The sequence below is a fragment of the Glycine max genome, chromosome 14, assembly GCF_000004515.6.
Source record: "Glycine max cultivar Williams 82 chromosome 14, Glycine_max_v4.0, whole genome shotgun sequence".
Taxonomy (NCBI): domain Eukaryota; kingdom Viridiplantae; phylum Streptophyta; class Magnoliopsida; order Fabales; family Fabaceae; genus Glycine; species Glycine max.
The window spans coordinates 3,005,170-3,014,981 of record NC_038250.2 but is presented as its reverse complement, the minus strand read 5'-3'; the positions used below and the strand labels follow the sequence as shown (position 1 = coordinate 3,014,981).

The 9,812-nt window shown below is 31.9% G+C and overlaps 1 pseudogene across 1 annotated transcript; it reads right to left on the bottom strand.

Annotated features, from left to right (window-relative positions):
- On the bottom strand, nucleotides 1–7,926 carry LOC100795392 (CBL-interacting serine/threonine-protein kinase 3-like; annotated as a pseudogene). The gene is made up of 15 exons (XR_417853.4): nucleotides 6,792–7,926; nucleotides 6,071–6,281; nucleotides 5,741–5,803; nucleotides 4,802–4,873; nucleotides 4,382–4,489; nucleotides 4,170–4,250; nucleotides 2,956–3,009; nucleotides 2,734–2,859; nucleotides 2,562–2,647; nucleotides 2,072–2,194; nucleotides 1,870–1,980; nucleotides 1,495–1,608; nucleotides 1,341–1,397; nucleotides 909–983; nucleotides 1–353 (listed from the first exon to the last, which is right to left on the bottom strand). The product of XR_417853.4 is annotated as a CBL-interacting serine/threonine-protein kinase 3-like (transcript).
- Between the last annotated feature and the right edge of the window lie 1,886 nt (nucleotides 7,927–9,812).

The window sequence follows — 9,812 nt, the reverse complement described above, 5'->3', positions numbered from 1 at the left end:
TAGCAAAAAAGGAAGATAGATATATACAACTTTTCTTACAATTTTTTGTTTCATGAACATAACTGGAACTGTTGATGAGTAAAATTCTTACATAAACTCTGCATGCTTTCAAAAAATAGTAGCATGGTACGCAATATATAAGTAATATGTAATTAAATGTCCAAACAAACCTACACGAAGGAACCTTAAGAGGAAATAACGAATGAAGAAATTGGAAAATAGTAGAACCTCAGACATAAAGAAAATTACACAAGATAATGATAATAACAATATCACTTTGTTTCTCGCATTTGCATATCATCTTCTGTTTTCCAGACAACATCATCCAGGCTTGTTGAAAGTTTCTTGTAGAACTGCAGAGGGTGGAAGCAAACAATTTAAATTACATTCTCTCTCCAATTATTCAAGAACAAGAGGATCTAAATTCCTTTCACAGAAGAGTTATTCAAAGGACAAATCTTAGGTAGTTTCTTATGTCTTTGTCATAAAGTTCTCAAGTCAAACAATGGCATGTTGTACTTTCCCTAATTCAGCCACATATTCTAATGAAGGCTATCAAACATTGGAAAAAAAATTCCATGTGTCATTGTTTAATTTAAGAACTTGATGATGATTGATGAGGATATAAGAAACTTGGTTCAAGTTTTTTTTTTTTTTCTTATTCAAATTTGTAATAGTGTACCAACACAAATGGGAAGTATAAGCCAGGCAGAAACAAATTATTGGTATAATTATTAATTATAAAAAAAAGTTGAAATTGACAAAATGAAAAAAGTTTATGCTCTTATTCCCACCCAACTGCTGATATAATAAGCTTCTTTAATTATTGTTAAAATTGACAATAGAAGAGTTGTTTTTGAAGTGGCAAGCAGTAACACAATTAAACAAATAAGGGGACAGAAGGTTACCTTATGGAACTCCAATGTATCTCCTTTTGCCTTCCGTACCTCAACCATGTGAAGAGAAGGTGCCACTTGGAATATCTGTTTATGATTGGGTACTTTTGAATTTCAGTACAATAATGTGACAAATAGTGTCCCACATCACCAAATAACAAAAAAAAAAAAATCATACAGGTTTAATTGATCATTTGGTCCTTATACTTATGCCAACTTTTTGCTACTTTTTAGTCCATATATGAGCAATTTTGTTTTACGTTTTAGTTTGTGTTGTTAGTTTTTTGGCCGTGTAAAACCACCACAAAATAGAGACATAAGGACTAAAATGTAAAAGAGATGCCTTGTATAGGGACGAAAATAATAAGTTTTTAGGTATAGGGACTGAAATGAAAAGTTGACAAAGGTGTAAGGAACAAATGATTAATTAAACCAATCATATACCTCTGTGGCAACATTAAGGTTTCCCTTCCTTCCAGCTTTCACATTTGCAAGCCTCATCTGCAGGAGGTGATGATTTATTAATTTTACAAACAATTATTTAATAGAAAGTTCCCTCTGAGTAGAAGCTTATAATTTGTCAAGGTGATAGGTTTACCTTGTAATTTTTCTTCTGCACATCAAAGCCAAGAGGTTTTGCAGCTTCCTCAATCTTGTTGATTATCTCATCCGCAGGGGATTTTGAGGTGAATCTTGTTTCCCTTTTAAATCCCTGTGGTCAGTGACATAAGAATAAAGCAAACATGTAACTTTAGCAAGGTCTCTCATAATCATCACCAATTTGGCTTGAAAGAAAGTTCTCATCCAAATTAAGTTCAAGTTTCAACAAAATTAACTATTTTTTATCTAACAAAGAAACTAGTTTATGTGTAAAAATTTAATGTAACTCATGTTTTCCCTATATTTGAATTCTACATGTTCATCAGAATAATAAAAAACTTTAGAAAGCATCTTATCATGTGAAGCTCCTTACCTGCTCTGTATCAAACAAGTTTTCAAGGTTCAGTCCTTTGGACATGGAAATTAACTCAAATGCATTCATGGCTGTAGGCTGCTCTTCTTTCTTCTCTGTCACATGGTGCTCCTGAATACACAGGCAAAATCCTTTATAAGACAAGATTCTAGAACTAACAGAAAATCAATACCAAAACCAGATCTAGTAATCTTCAACATACTTCAGAATCTTTAAAGACAGCTTCAACATCATCGAGGTTGGTTTCCCCGTTCTCCTCAAAAACTGGAGGCTTATAATCTTTCTTAAACCATTCATCATCCAATATCTCAGGTATAGTGATACGCTGCCATACAATCAGGGTAAATCAGAAATCAAGACCAAAAAAATTAACTAGAACAGAAAAATGACCATGATACTGTAGATTGATGATCAATGATCAATTATCTTTTCTTTATCACTTTTGTTGTGGTGCAGAGAACTAGATAAATGTAGTTCTAGAAGAACCATTATCCTGATTTGCATAATCATGAAATCAAGCTGATGCAGATGATATGAGGCCAAAAACTTGGTCCTTAGTGATCATTGGAAGCCACCAAGGAAATGAAGAAGGTTATAACTTGTTATAAGTAAAAGGACCCTTTTACTTTCAGAAAAAAAAATTCAATTTTACATGACAAGAAGCAGGCAGATAATCAAATGTTGCTTCTTACAGTGGTGGGATCAGGATCCAAGATGTAATCAATTTCCTGGCACTGAAAGAAAGCCATGGGGGGCAAGTAAATTCAGCAACTGAGATCTTGTGGATCAAAGAAATGAAAAATAATAAACAAAAAACAAAAGGAAAAACTAAAATTTTTGAAGAAAAGTGTAAACAGTGCTCACTTTTTTATACAGGTTCATAAGATTAGGGTCATCGAAAGGCAAGTAACCTGCAACCAATACAAAGAGAATAACCCCACATGACCACAAGTCTGCAGTTACCCCATCATAGCCTCTATCGTTAAGGACCTGTATATAACAAGAGTATATAGTTAGAAGTGTGACTCAAAATGTATGTATTTCGGTATACAATTCACATGAAAGTAGCATAACATTTGTCTTTACCTCAGGAGCAACATAATTAGGAGTGCCACATGTAGTATGAAGAAGTCCATCGTCCTATCAAGAAAAAAATAAACATCTTAGGATGCATGGCAACTTCGTCATGTTGTCATCAACATTATAAGAATATGTTCAAAATTATAACCGTTGACATGTTGGGAAGAGAGAGACCATTGTTGTTAGGAATGGGCTTCTATACTTAGCTAATTTCTACTGCTACTGCTATGAGACTATACTGATAACACTTTTTCCTTGCTTTATTTCATTCATTCATAGTATTTATAATGGCTGATACACTTGATAGTGGGGGACAAGAATATAACAGAATGGAAATATCACTAACAGAATTTGTGAAATTATCCTATTAGCTATAACAAACTCCAGACAAGATAATAGCAAGGCAAAGCTGGTCTGATTGTGGGCCTATGGCTGCTATCTGTGTGGTATTGCTATCAATTGTCTTAGACAGGATCCAACTTAATTTTCATTGAGTAAAGTAAAACGAATTCTAATTTTGACACATCAATTACAATAAAAGGGAACAATGGTACTTGATAAGCACTTCTTCTTGTCTTCTTAAACTCAAAAATTGCAAATCTACACATTCCATGCGAATGAAATTGTGGCCTTTTCTATTGCCAATGTGAATTATTTAGTTTTCCCTTTCACAGACTTGTACATAGTTAATGTAATTCTGGAGAGGTATCAAAGAATTAATGGCACAGGATAATTGAGTAATAAAAGGATTTTGATATTTATTAATGATGAATGAATGATTGAATACAATTTTCCGACACTGTCAACTCTTGTTCCTACTTCAATAATGTCACGCTCAAAACATGTTATGCTTTCTCTTCCTAAATCTTAAACCTACTATTGGCATAACCTCCTAACTCATCCATCCCAGAATTATTAAGACAAATCAAATCATGTCTCTGGTCAAAATAAATCACCTATTACTGTTCTTATCTTCCTGTGTGTGATTGATCTTCTTTATGCAGTTCTTAGAACTAAACATATATTTTACCATCACCTGAATAAGATAAGCATTTTCCCCACTTCTCTCGCATGTCTTCATACTTTCTAATTGTTTTATATTCTTTTACAACATCAATAATTGGGTCATAGTTCTACTTCAAAAAGCAAGATCAATTTACTGAACAAAGAGAAATACCAAAGAAAAGTTAAAGTCAGAAGGCAATGGAATTCATGATTACCCTAACTTGCTGGGAGAGGGCACTCAAACCAAAATCAGAAACTTTAAGGTTCCCATAAGCATCTAATAGCAAATTTTCTGGCTGCAGAAAGTATGTGAACAATTAGAAATGCTAGTAGTATTTTTTATTGTATCAAACTCAAAATAATCGTCATCGCACCTGCATGTTGTGTGTGTGTATGAGAGAGAGAGGGAGAGGCAGAGGGGCCTTACCTTCAGGTCTCTGTGGTAAACACCCCTGCTATGGCAATAATCAACAGCATTTATAAGCTGCTGGAAATATCTACGAGCTTCATTTTCACTCATCCTTCCATGGTTTACCTTTACAACAAAATGTTCATTAGAACGTATACAACACTTTTTCCATGTAATAAAGATGGAAAACATGTACTAAGATCCAAAGGAATCCTATCCACCAGGACCACTACAATGCCAATGAATGATGATGATAAATTGATAATCATGATTGAATGAATGAACAAGGATCATATTCTGGTTGCCAACACTAATCTAGTATCATAAGCTAAACAGGTTTGGTCAACTGCAAATGTGTTAAAAGAGTCACCATGTGTTCCTTTATCCTCCAAAAATTCTAGAATCAATTGAAAATGAAAAGAAGATTCATTTACTCACAATTTTGTCAAAGAGCTCTCCCCCGGTTACAAACTCTAAAACAATATATATTTTTGTCTTGCTTCCCATGACCTGCAAAAAAGATGTTACAAAATCAGAAACAGAATTAGGCAACAAAGTAAACTGTGCTGAGAATCAATTTTATTTCTATTAGCAGATATATTTCCTTCGAAAATTTCTGTTTAGTTGGATAGTATGCACTAGTTCAAATGCTAGATGACAAGCACACAAAATAGCACCATCAGCAAATTAATTACCAGATGGACTGAGAATGGTGAGTTAAAGTAATGAAATAACTCTGAAAAGAAATACGTATTTAACACATATTTATTTTAACTCCTAACTTCTTTTATTCCACATATATAAAAAAGTTCATCACGTGAGCAATTCATGATAGAAGAATATCTCAAGCCCAGTAGCAACAGAGGATTGGAAAGCTTTCTTCTGTCTCGTTTAGCCTTGGATCAAAGGCAGCAGTTTAATAATAATGATTCAAGCATTCAACATATTTGGAAGGGTGGGAAGAAAATGAGAAGGGAAAAGTTTGAAATTTGAATTGAAGAAAAGATTAAAAAAAAGTTTGAATTTTTATTTCTAAAAGTCAACTTTTTTCTCCATTTTCTTTCCACTATCTCCTCAACTAAATAAAAGAAAACAAGCTAATTGTTAATTTTACAAAAAAAAAAAAACCTTCCAAATCACCCCATGATTATAAATATTTACCAAGATACTTTAAGCATTTTCTGGAACGGTACACGCATTAGGCAGAATTCTTAGTGAAACATGCAAGAAAGTTCTAGACTCAACCACTAGCATCTGCTGCTATTAAAAATAGAAAAACTACATGGCAAGAATAAAATAAAGAAAAAGGTGATTTAAAAAAGAGAAAGACAAATAATTGCACGTGTGTGGTCCACAGAGAGAGAGAGAGAGAGAGACCTCACACAATCGAACAACATTTGGATGCTTGATTAGTTTCATTGTTGCTACTTCTCTCCTGATCTGCAAAAATACATTAAAAACATCTAAGACTTGACTTCATCGTGTCAGGTTCTAAACTATAAAGCAACTACCAATATAAAATACTACTATAATAAGCAGCATCTGAAATCTATAACCTCCCACCGAAAATTAGTTCAGAAAAACTAGGCTTTGACTGGTTTTGGAAAATGTGAAGAAGCAATTGTGTTATAAAAATTTATGCTTTCTAAAATTAAAGTAATAAGATTAACGGGCAGAGTAAGATCCCAAGTTACTTAAGTATTCAACCTGCTCAGCCATCTTGTGCTTTAGCACCTTCTCCTTATCAAGAATTTTAAGAGCCACAGGGTCTCCCGTCTCAGAGTTCCTTGCAAATTTCACCTTTGCAAATGTACCTTCACCAATGGTCCTCCCCACCTCATACTTACCAACTCGGCGCTTAATCTTAGGCTGACTCATTCTCTACACTTGAACTTATGCCCACTTATAAGGAATCTACCTGAAAATGCATATCAGAATTTAGTTCCTAATAATTTTTTATCCACAGGTTAAGTCATTCAACAAAAAAGAAACTTAATCCAAATCTTGTGTGATGTATGTCTAGGAAACGCTACTATTGCTTGTGGTTTAAAACAAGAGTAAATAGTGCATAGACAGCCACTATAAAGAGTTTTTACACTATCATGGAGGATGAGTTTCTGATTGGTTGACAGGGTAAAATGACCATGCACAAATTAAACTCTTAAAACAAAGTAATAGTTTCAATGTCAAAAAGATGCAAAGTAGGAAACAGTTCTCAATACATTTTCAGCACATAGCCATATACCCTCAGGAATAGTTTAGGTCCTTGTTCTAACAGGAATAATCAATCATTCATGATGTAACCCCTGAGATCCCACTTTTGACTAGTAATGCAGTACACTAGAGAGATCTTGGAGAAATTTAAAACCCATTGATACTGGATTTAAGTTGCTGAGAGAAGAGAACAATTGTTGGGATGAGAAATAACCTCAAAGTCTGTCTTCCAGTAAAAGATAAACCCAGAACCAGAATTGAGCTTGAAGATGAAACAAACAGGAAAGTTAACAGCACACCCCTGTGAAATCACCAATTTTGGAGACTAGATTTGTGATTGTGAGACAACCATCAATGCACAAAAACAAAATTGAAGGTCCTCAGTTAAAAAAAAAATCATGAATCACCACAAAATTTTCCAGCACTAGAGAGACTCAACAACCTTTGCCAGACAGAACTAATTTATTCAGCAACAAAACAAATTGGTTGGGGAAAAGAGAGAATTCATGAACTTCGGATCCACCCACCAAAAGGAAAAAAACACACTTCAAATCTCAGGGACCCGGCAGGACAATTGGAAATTCCAGTCAGTAGTTTATTTTTTGTGCCCTCAATTGAAAACAAAAAATCCTAGAAATTCACTTTGAAAAAAAGAATGAAAAGACAGAATAAAAAAAGGAAACTTTACAAAAATTCTGGAAGGATGAACTGAAAAGCAGTTGAGGTAACCAATATATGACCCAAAGGGGTGCTGATAATGAAAAAACAAAGCAAAGGCAGATCAAGTCTTCAAATTTCAAGTACCGCACAAGCTGCACAAGGCAGCATGTTATATATACAACACCTTGAGACTCATATGAGAAGAAGATAGACATGAAGATGAAAAAAAAAAATTAGAAACAAAAAACGTGAAAAGAGATGGAGAGAGAAAGAGAGAAGAAATACTTCAATCCAATCTACCGAGATAAGAATAAACTGAAATTCTGCAGTGGAACCAAGCAAAGTTGGCTTGATAATTGAGCAGCTTGATGAACAGTGTCTTGGTTTTTGATTATGGCCAAAGGGCAAGAGATTTTTGAGACAACTACCAACCAATGCTATGCAATCAGACAGAACTCATGAGAGAGTTTCTCATTTTCTGCTATTTATGCTGGGAACAACAACTTGAAACAGTTATTCATCAATACTTATCTCTTTTCATGGAATGTATGTCTAATAGTATAATAATAATAATAATAATAATAATAATAATAATAATAATAATAAAATATGTGTGGAAAAAAGAGAGAGAGAGAATATTTCTGGGGTTGATTGGTCTGAACCATAAAATGACCCATGCATTTGTTGTGGTCACAAATCACAGTGCCACTTGTTTTGGCACATTTCCACTGCCATACATTTCAATTTGCAGAAACAATAGTGATGGATTGAACAGCCACGTTTGTTTTGGTACAATGTTTCAATGTCATCATTAAATCTGATATTTTACTACTATTACCCTAGTTTTAGTGTGTTTGTTAAGGACACGGTAAGAGTGGTAAGGGCACTGATGCTAAGGCTTAGTTTTACCCACGTTTTTTATTTTCTTATATTTTTTTAATGTCTTAATTAGTTTCTTAAAAGTACTTGTTAGTAAGACTTTTTTTTAACATTTTGGTTACATTTATGGGGAATTTAATGATTTTATTAGAGAGATAATAACTGTTGAAAATAAGAATATGACAGAGAGTTGGCATAGTAATTGGGGTCAACCAGTTAGTTCAGGCAAATTAATCCACCGTGTGAAACAGACAAGTTGCTTTCTAATTAAGGAGTGTTATAAAATAATAGGTTGAAAAAAAATGTTATTTTAGCTATTCTCGTGAGACACATTGTAGGAAGACAGCATATGTTGTTTCTACTTTTTACCAAATTGAAGTGATATAAAGAAAGATAATCGAAATATATAAGTTTTTAACTATTTAAAATTAAATATTAATTTATGTTTTTATATTGAACATGTATTTAATAAACATTTTTTTGTTTTTTTAATAAGTATTATAATATATTAGTTAATTGATTAAGATTTGTAAAAAAAATTATGAATTGTACTAAATTTCTAGTCCATTTCTGATTTAATTAGGTTCTCTGAGTTGATTCATTTGTTTGCCTTTTCCAATCAATGATGTAATTAAATTTTAAAATACTAACTTAACTAAATTAATTCATTACATTATATCAAACTAATATAAAGAGATACAAGCAACAACATTTTTTTAAATTACTATTTGATTTTTAAATATTAAAATATCCAGTTTTAAATTTTTTACAACATTGTAATATCATTTGAATAACAAAAAATCATTTTAGTTTTTATATTCGACACATCAAACTTAAGGTCAACTCAATCAAGTGAATCAACTATTGGGGTATTCGGGAATTGATTTAAATTAAATTTGAGGGGGGAAATTACTCAATTCAATTTTATCATTTTTTCAAATTTATCATCTAATCAGTTTTTTTAAAATCAATTATAACCCAATTCAATTCAATTCATTATAAAATTAGATGAGTTTGATTAATGTTTAATTTTTATTTTATTTAGTAAAAAAATAAAATAGTAAATGAATCTCCTATTATCTCTCCTACACACTTAAAAATTATTTTTAAAATATTTTTTTCCATTGAAATTTTTAAAATGAACGTTTAAATATCCTTTAAAAACAAGTAAACAGATCTAAAAAAGGTACAATTTATGTAATAAATATGATGTTAATTTTAAGAACAAATAGTCTTTATATCCATTAAATTTGCCTTGTACTAATTTAAATATTAGTTTTTTTAAAAAAATGTTTTTTACAACCAAAACAAAATGTTGATGATAAAAGTTTTTCATATTTTTGTGGAAAATTACTTTAAATGGGATCATTTTATGTTGTGAAGCCATAAATTTTTATCATAATATGCTATTTTATGGTTTCCTAGCTATGTGTTTGTGGCACATTGTTTGCTATTCTAATCATAACCTGCTTTTCAGTTGCAACTACCGAAATTCTGCATTGATCTGATTAAGAGCATCTCCATATATTGATTTTGAGTTTTTATTTTTATTTCTTGTTAATTGGCTTTCACAATATGACATTATATTTAATCAACTCATACTCATTTTGCTTCAATAATATAATTTTAAGTGATCCTTAAATAACTCACTCCTTAATGACTCACACTTAAACGATCCACCATTAAAATGATAATT